Consider the following 8,916-nt stretch of genomic DNA (forward strand, 5'->3'; position numbering starts at 1 on the left):
CTTACTAACAAAGAATAATTGTTTGGTAAAATCAATTGCTGATTTCTACATATTTATTTGACATTATTACAGTACAGTCATGGTGAGATTGAATATCTGGGATGATGGCCTAAAGAAAAAAAGCATGATGGGCGATGTATGGATAAAATGATTGTTGCTGTATATAATAATAGGATCATTTAAGCAAGCAAATCTTATTGTAGCATGAAATAGATCATTTTATTAAATCTATGGCTGATGCTATAATATTACTAGTGACTTAGTTCAAGCAAAGTTTCTGTACAACTAGCCTATTATGATAATTTAGGAAAAAATGCAACATCAAGCATCAACTTATGCTATATATTAAATGATAGAAGTTTTCGCCTTTGAGCCACACTTCGCAAATCACGATAGGGGTATATCGTTGCACAGTATGGTTCATGGATAGGTATGGGTTCCACTATTTCTGCTAACGCAAGTTAGCTCTATAGATTTTCCCAGCTGACGTACGATAGTTCTGTACAATATGATGTAACATTTACCTTTGGCATGTTCGATGTTGATAAACGATGGGGGAGAGTGGTTTTTAGATAATCCTTTTATTAACTGTAATGCGTTTAAATCATTACATAAATTAATGTAAATCACTTATAAATCATTATTAATAATTAAAAAAGGGGAGCTTAGAATCATATCAATCTCTTCAATGGCTTTGTCACATTTCAATTAATAACAATGTATATTCTCAACACCAAAAGATAATGGTACAGTCCAAGTTGAAACGGACGAGATTCAAGCCAAAATAAAGATGGGGAGGAAGTTTGCCGTGAAGAATATCTGTTTAGAATTGTAAACCGGATTACAAGTTTTCGTGAAAAATGCTTTATAGACGACTATTTTTTAGTTTTAAGGGTGCAATTTCGTACTAAATCGTTCGAGCATTTCAAATTTTGGCATCCTAAATACCAAAATCGAGTTTCGTCTGTCGGATAGAAAAGGAATGAAGCATAGGCAATAGCTACGGAAGATCAAATTTCCCGCGAATACCGCAAGAATGCCCGAGGCAGCAAAAATCCTTATGTCCGTACCACTAAAGGGCGGATTTTCAAATGTCTTAGTCCGTCAGCTTAGTCGATCAACCATTTTTTAGTCGGTAAATGTTTATTAGTCAGTTACATTAGTTGGTGACATTAGTCGGTCTTTACCGACTAATTTATATGAGCCACCGACTAGTTTATAGCAGGTTTTACATTAGTCAGGATGGTGCCTCTCCCGACTAACCTTTCTTAGTCGGTATCGAATGACTAGTTGCACTGACTAGATTCACTGAAAGAATTAAACCCGACTAGTTTCACTGACTAGTATCACTGAAAGAAAAGAGAGCAGAAGAAACACAAATAATGTGTACGTTGGCAGTATTTATATCTGATAAAACTTCTGATGTCTACAAAAGGCTGACTTTCGACAGATAGAGAAGAAATCACTGTAAATAAAATCTGAAAATCTGATTTTTTTTCCAACAAAGTTAAGACAAGTTAATGGATCAAACATGAATCGCAAAAGTATAGCACTGCACAATAATGCAAAGTTGAGTCTTGGGCAAGGGTTCCTCATGACTTTCGTTTTAAAGTGGTACCCCAAATCGACACCAGTTAAGTCTTCACGAACAAAGAGTGTTTCTCTTAACTACAAATGGCCTCCCACTTGTCTTCAGTAAGCCAAAATCTGCACCATTATTGACCTGTGAACAGAAAATATGATATACGTGTAAGCACAGATACAGATATAGCACATGATAACTCACATTATCATAAACATACATTTACATTAAAATTTTATAACATATTGGGAGGTATACATTTAAATCTAGGTCCCTCAAATTATAAGCCAGGAATAGCAGCTTTACCAAATTATTATTAGCTTTGCACAGCATAACACCAAGTTATTTCTCAAAGCTTAATAATTATGTTAATCATGTTAATAATGATCCCAATAGACCGGGATCCCAGAGGGTTTGGTTAGCTGGGAAGGTAACCAATCGCCTTGCACATCACAATGTTCACAGTGCATTCCTGTATATGAAACCAGACGACTGGCAAACCGACTGTGGTGGGTGTGGCTGGGAGAGCAATTTTAAAGTCACCTGATAGCTAACCTAGATCAGTTTTCATGGTAACACATCAAAGTAAGTACAATATGTCAGGTATGGCCCCAAGAGCAACAAATGGCCATTGCCAGTAATTATTGGTGGTGGGGTACCCCTGCCAGTGATCTATAATTGACCCCTCAAGGCTGACCTAGGTCAGCTCATGAGGTAACCACTTGAAACCTACTGGAAAATGTCGGTTAGGGCTTCAGATACAACTGATGGGCATTGCCAGTAATTTTTATTGGTGGGGTACCCCTGCCAGTAGACCCCCAAAATGCCCATCCCCCATTGACCTAGATGAGCTCATGATGTAACCAGTTGAAAACTACTGGAAAATGGTATCACTTCATATGTAAGGGATGGGAATTTCCAGTAATTTATATTGGGGGGGGGGTACCCCTGCCAGTAGACCCCCAACATGCCCATTCCGTCATTGACTTAGGTCAGCTCATGAGATAACCAGTTGAAAAATTACTGGAAAATGATAGGTATCACTTCATATGTAAGGGATGGGCATTTCCAGTCATTTACATTGGTGGGGTAACCCTGTCAGTAGACCCCCAAAATGCCCATCCCCCATTGACCTAGATTAGCTCATGAGGTAACCAGTTGAAAACTACTGTAAAATGATTGGCAGGACTCTATATATATGTAAGGGATGGGCATTTCCAGTAATTTATATTAGTGGGGTACCCCTGCCAGTAGACCCCCAAAAAGCCCCCCCCCCCTCATTGATCTAGGTCAGCTCATGATTTAACCAGTTGAAAACTACTGGAAAATTATTGACAGGATTCTATATGTAAGGGATGGGCGGACTCTGGCAGTGGTGGCCCACCAATATAAAATACTGGAAATGCCCATCCTTACATATGAAGTGATACCTATCATTTTCCTGTAGGTTTCAACTGGTCAAATCATGAGCTCACCTAGGTCAATGAGGGGATGGGCATATTGGGGGTCTACTAGCAGGGGTACCCCACCAATAAAAATTACTGGCAATGCCCATCCCTTGTATCTGAAGTCCTAACCAACATTTTCCAGTAGGTTTCAAGTGGTTAACTCATGAGCTGACCTAGGTCAGCCGTGAGGGGTCAATTATAGATCACTGGCAGGGGTACCCCACCACCAATAATTACTGGCAATGGCCATTTGTTGCTCTTGGGGCCATACCTGACACATTGTTCTTACTTTGATGTGGTTACCATGAAAGCTGCTCTAGGTTAGCTATTAGGTGACTTTAAAATTGCTCTCCCAGCCACATCCACCACAGTCGGTTTGCCAGTCATCAGGTTTCATATACAGGAATGCATTGTGAACATTGTGATGTACCAGGCAATTGGTTACCTTCCCAGCTAACCAAACCCTCTGGACTCCCGCTCTACAGATCAGTGAAAATTTGACCAAACCTATGAAGCTTGCACGTAAATGATATACTAGACTGGTTTTTTTTTTAAAACAGGTTATGAAAAGTATCTTAAATATCATTAAACAGTTGGGTACAATAGTTAAACTCACTCTTCCATTTTTTTTCTCTATGGTACTTGTTCCTTTGCTTTTTGGACTCTTGGATAAACTCTTTTGTTCTGCGAAGGGTACCAATATATCATCTTAAAACATGTCTTTAAGCCATATATAACACAGTTCTCCTCTTCTGTTGTTGCCTCCACACTGGTGTCGTACATCACAGGAAAGCTCACCCTTGACTTAGATATTTGGCTTTTCAATTCCTGCTGGAAGAAAGAAACAGCAAAGTATTCATCATTTGAAAAAAAAAATAAATAAAGTTGTCACCACAAAGTTATGTGAGATTTGCTTCCACTATAGTCTCAAAAACAATCCCAAAGTTTGAAGCAGACTGTATAAAGCTGAAAATTTGAACGAGAGTGTCATCACCATTGCAACCAGAATCAAATGCCCAGAATACAGAGATAATAAAACATGGGCTAAATCTTTGTTTGTTTTTATGATCTTTAAAAATATAAAATTTTAGAAACAGAAATGCACTGAGCCAACTTATTTATAGGCCTAATCGTTTTTAGTTGTTATTTTGCTTGCTCACATAACAAGCCTGTTTAGACCTAGGCTAGAGGAGAATCAGTACTTTGTTACACTAAGTTTGTCTTCGGTTGTTTTGATATAGTCTTACTAGTAGTACTAAAGTATATAATGGACCGGCGAAGACTAGAGAATACCCAGAGTTTTAGCAACTGCGTTAAACTGTATCATCTGATCTATTATTTACGCCTATGAGTTTCATTCAATCTAGGATCAAAAAGAGAAAACTAATTAATCTTAACCTTTAAACTTTGCTACTAAACAGATATGCTTGAATTACAAATAAATGTCAAAAAAACATCATAATCTAAGAATCGATGCATATACATATACATAAACAGAATAATTTGAATTCGCGCAAGTGAACCCTGCACTACATTGGACAGAAAAAAAAAACGTGCAATTAGACCAAACTAAACATACTCAATTTTCCGTTACTTCTACATAAAATATCAATGCAAATACAACAACTTACTCTTTTGGCAGTATACTAAAAGCACATGTTATAATAACTTCAGACTATCAAGCTTTCCTGAGAAAAAACGGTTAATACTTCTTACAGTAAGCAAGTCGACCGTGAAGGAATGTCGCAATTGTTTCCTGGGCGTGACCGGAAATTAAATACTAAAAAATGATAAATGAAAAGGTTAAATAGAACTGAAGCGTGCATCCTGACTGCTCGCAACATATAATACCGTTGACTAGCCAACATAATTTGTTCAGCCTACTGTGACTGTACGTTTGAAGGTCTAGCCTTGCTTATTCAATATCACAAAGCCTACCCATTTAGATTCACATGGGAAATTACAGGAAATCTTTACAAAATGAGTGTAGACTTCAAATAAACTATTGAGCCTTATAGTTCCAGCATTTGTTTGGGAATAAATAAGAAGATTATGTGCCACTGTTCAATCTAGCCCAATACACACATAACACATTGTTAATTGGTGTTTAGGATGCACACTTTAGTGTTGAGAATGCACTGCAGTACCCAGTAGAAGCCTATAGGCTACTCACTGTCATTGCACTTGTGTATTGCGAAACGCCAACGTGACAACGGTAGCGTTACACTAACCATAATACAGTACTAGTGCCAGTGGCCTAACAATTAACTTTAATTTTACCTTCAAATTAAAGGAATAACAGGTAGGCCGATGATGCAGTTAATACCTCCATTCTTCTAAAGACCTTCTTGGGTGATTTACGGTTGAAAGTTGCTTAGAGTGATCGTATGAAACTATGCCAAGCCCAGCAAGCCGCCGTTGCCTCTCGGTTTCCAAATTGAAGTGAATCGAATTGGGTTAAAATACATTAGTCTGTCGACACCGACTAAGCTACGATTATGGCGTAAATCGGGTGTCCGTATCGTTCTTAGTCCATGGGTTAAAATACCTTAGTCCGTCGCCACCGACTAAGCTGCGATTATATTTTTCTTAGTCAGTGTAAACTAACTAAGAAGCAGCGATGAAACGAAGATTTTTGCTAGTCCGTGTGCATTGACTAACGTTACAGACTAATTTAACGTTAGTCCGTGGCAATATTGACTAGTTTATTTTTTCAGTGTATGACAGGCTTCCTATATCCACGAGAAGGTGTCATTTTGAGTCTAAATGTATTAATTTTTGTGAACTCTAAATTCATTAAGTGTCAACAGTATTTGCAGAATTCATACAAATGAAATCTTAGAAGGATAAGATTGGCTGGTAACCTGCTACGATGACGTCATTCATGAAAACTCAGTTCGGTTTTGCATTTAAGTTTAAAGAAACTACCAAGACAGCTCTGCATTTTTAGTATTCAAGAACGCTGCAACCTTTTGCCACTTTCAAATATATTTCAAACTTTTATCATTATTTACAACTTTCTAACATTGTATCAGACCATGTCTGAAGGAGCATACGGCAAGGAAAAAAACAGGAGATGGGAGGAATAGAAATCACACCGGTATTCCGCCTATGGCTTACATTTTTCGCTTAACAAAATGGATAAACTGCTAACAAAACAAATTACCAATCGAAACAAATTTCTCCAATAGAACTGAGCCTTCTTATCCCCCCCCTCCTCTTAGCGGTAAGGGGGGGGGGGTCACTTGTTATTTGTTGTATAAATGAGAATCGCGAAATTTCAAGGGATAACATATCATGATCTACACAAAGACAATAACTGAGGTGTCTAGTTCTAGATATATAGCAGAGTAGAACCGCCAGCTAATGATCTGAGTGTGACCAGTATAACTATGCCATTTCTCTGTGTCGCCCCTACCCCGTTCCAATACGACTTCATTTTCGATGTTTGGTTGCTTGGTAAAGGATGACGAAGATTAGATGCAAGCAAAAATTATAGGCTGAGAAAAGCAAAGAGTTGATTGTAACGAATGATTTATGTCCGATTCAAGAGTGATTTGACTTCCTGTAGATGTACAGAGTCCCTCCATGATCTCCTATACAGAACGAGACTAGACACGTGGCTCAGTGAAAAACGTCTGCACACCTAGCTATCACATGTCCACTTTTCCACCAATCGGAGTATAGTTTAATAATGCTTACTTTGCAGTACGACTACCAATGAAAATAAGGCTATCACTCCAAGTTCTAGGAAACCAGTCAGAGGCCAACAATATGCGTAAATATGTAGATATAATCATTTATTCAATACACTTGTAAAGCGTTGCTATACGCAACATATACGTTCATTATTACATGAAAGTTGCACGATTGTGGTGGCGGATGCATAGATGTATGCCGCAGTATAACGTCAGTGATGTCACTATATAGCATCTGAGAGAAGAATGGTTTGATTGGTTTATATGTCTTCTACATGATCACGTGGTCACAGCTCTAACTGTAAGGGGACGGGGGTTGAAAACGTGGTCAGTTTGGACGGTTTTAGTAACGTTTATCTTCTTTAATTCGAAATCGTAGTAGATGCTCTCCTGCGTGATGAATATATAATATTTATATCAGTACGAATTCATTGATATCAAATGTGTTAACGAAAAGTCCAATATCACTCTCCTTTTCCCTCCCCTCCGCCCCCCCCCCCCCACTCCTCACCCTCCCATCACCCAGAAACAGGAATCCGACGCGGCCAATTGGCTGGTAGTCAGTTTTCTCTGGATGAAAAATAATAAGTTAAACTTTACGTATAAAAATCTCGAATTAAGCCTGTTAAGTGCATTAACTGTGAAATTGTTAAGGTGCCTGTAGGCTATAGGTATGTTAGACGTTGGATTAATCTACCAATGTAAATTTGATTTCTGGAGGACTTTAACGTCGTTTATTCCCACTTATTCCAAATACCTACTTTTGTGATTAACAACGGAATGCCACAATAAGCATTAAAGTCGTACCCATGTCTCGGAATTTTTCCAGAGGAAGTCTTGCCATTGAGATCGGTTATGCATTTTGTAACCATTCAGCGAAGGGAGCCTTACGTCAGTTCAAACACAAAATGCTGCAGAGCTGTACATGGAGCTGTGAACAGTACATACAGTTTGTCCAGCGATACATTAAACACAGTACCGTTGGGTTTGTTTCAATTTTAACGTAAACGACGAGAGCCCCATCCCCGCCCCGATTCTTTCATCCCCCTATATTAAGTATCGGTTCGATGCACTTCGCAGTTAAAAGGCAAAGACTTGCGAAATGACATCAATTTCGTTATTTATCAATATTATTTATTTTTTGGATTATTATTATTTATTATTTATTATTATTTATTATTATTATTTGCTTTATTATTATTTTCATTAGTGTAATTATTTTCATTAGTATTATTATTATTATTATTATTATTTGCGTTTAGCAGGGAAATTGACTTTCGGATATGCGTCTGTGAGAAAGGTTGCACTGAAAGAAGTTATACGTGCGCAAGACTCATCATGCTGTACACGAATTTCTAATTAACTAATTAAGAAACAAATGAACATGTCTCAATATCATATTCCATACATGACATAAACCAACATACCTAAAACATAAGCTAATCTTTGACGTCACTAGTGACGTCACTATTATCATTACTATTATTATAGTACTATATATAATATATTACCTATGGTACCTAATACAAAAGCTAATCTTTTGACGCCACTTATTTCTGTAAAGGAATAACTTGCCTACATTTCAATTCAAATGAAGGTTTCTTTACAACATAAAATACCCCAGTTTATCTAATATCTAAAATTAATGTGACACAATATAATTCTTTAGAGCATAGCGTTTATGTCTGATTCTCACTTTGAATGAGGTTTTGTTTTTGAACCTCGTGAAAAATATCCCGCTATATAGGTATATAATATATAAAATAATTTGACACAATGTAATACTTTAGGCAAAACTTATGTCTATATATCTCAATTTAAGTGAACATTTCTGTTTCCTCTTCTAAATATATCACTCTTTTGTTTTCGTTCTGTTGTTTCTTTCTCTCCATCTCTCTCCTCCACCTCTTACCATCTCGCTCTCTCACTCTTTTTCGCCAGTCACAGTAATTACTTAGCGTAGGCGTGCTCTATCCGTGCATGTTTAATGCAAGTCCCTGGTGAACAGACTTTTTAGCAGGTTATGGTAGGTTTGTGACCTAGAAACGTGCACAAAAGCAGAATTACTGTAATAAGTCAGTTTAAAAGATATTTTTGTCTGGAGTCTCCATCTTACCCTTTAACTCCCAAAAATAATCCGAATGCTGTTAAGGTACAGAAAAGTGCAGCATTTTTTAAATTGTCGGAA

The 8,916-nt window shown here is 37.4% G+C and overlaps 1 long non-coding RNA gene across 1 annotated transcript; it reads right to left on the reverse strand.

Annotated features, from left to right (window-relative positions):
• Window positions 1–1,136: 1,136 nt before the first annotated feature.
• On the reverse strand, window positions 1,137–5,750 carry LOC139967995 (uncharacterized). The gene is made up of 3 exons (XR_011793205.1): window positions 4,662–5,750; window positions 3,647–3,861; window positions 1,137–1,723 (listed from the first exon to the last, which is right to left on the reverse strand). It is a non-coding gene; the product is annotated as an uncharacterized lncRNA (long non-coding RNA).
• Between the last annotated feature and the right edge of the window lie 3,166 nt (window positions 5,751–8,916).

The sequence above is a fragment of the Apostichopus japonicus genome, chromosome 5, assembly GCF_037975245.1.
Source record: "Apostichopus japonicus isolate 1M-3 chromosome 5, ASM3797524v1, whole genome shotgun sequence".
Lineage (NCBI taxonomy): Eukaryota > Metazoa > Echinodermata > Holothuroidea > Aspidochirotida > Stichopodidae > Apostichopus > Apostichopus japonicus.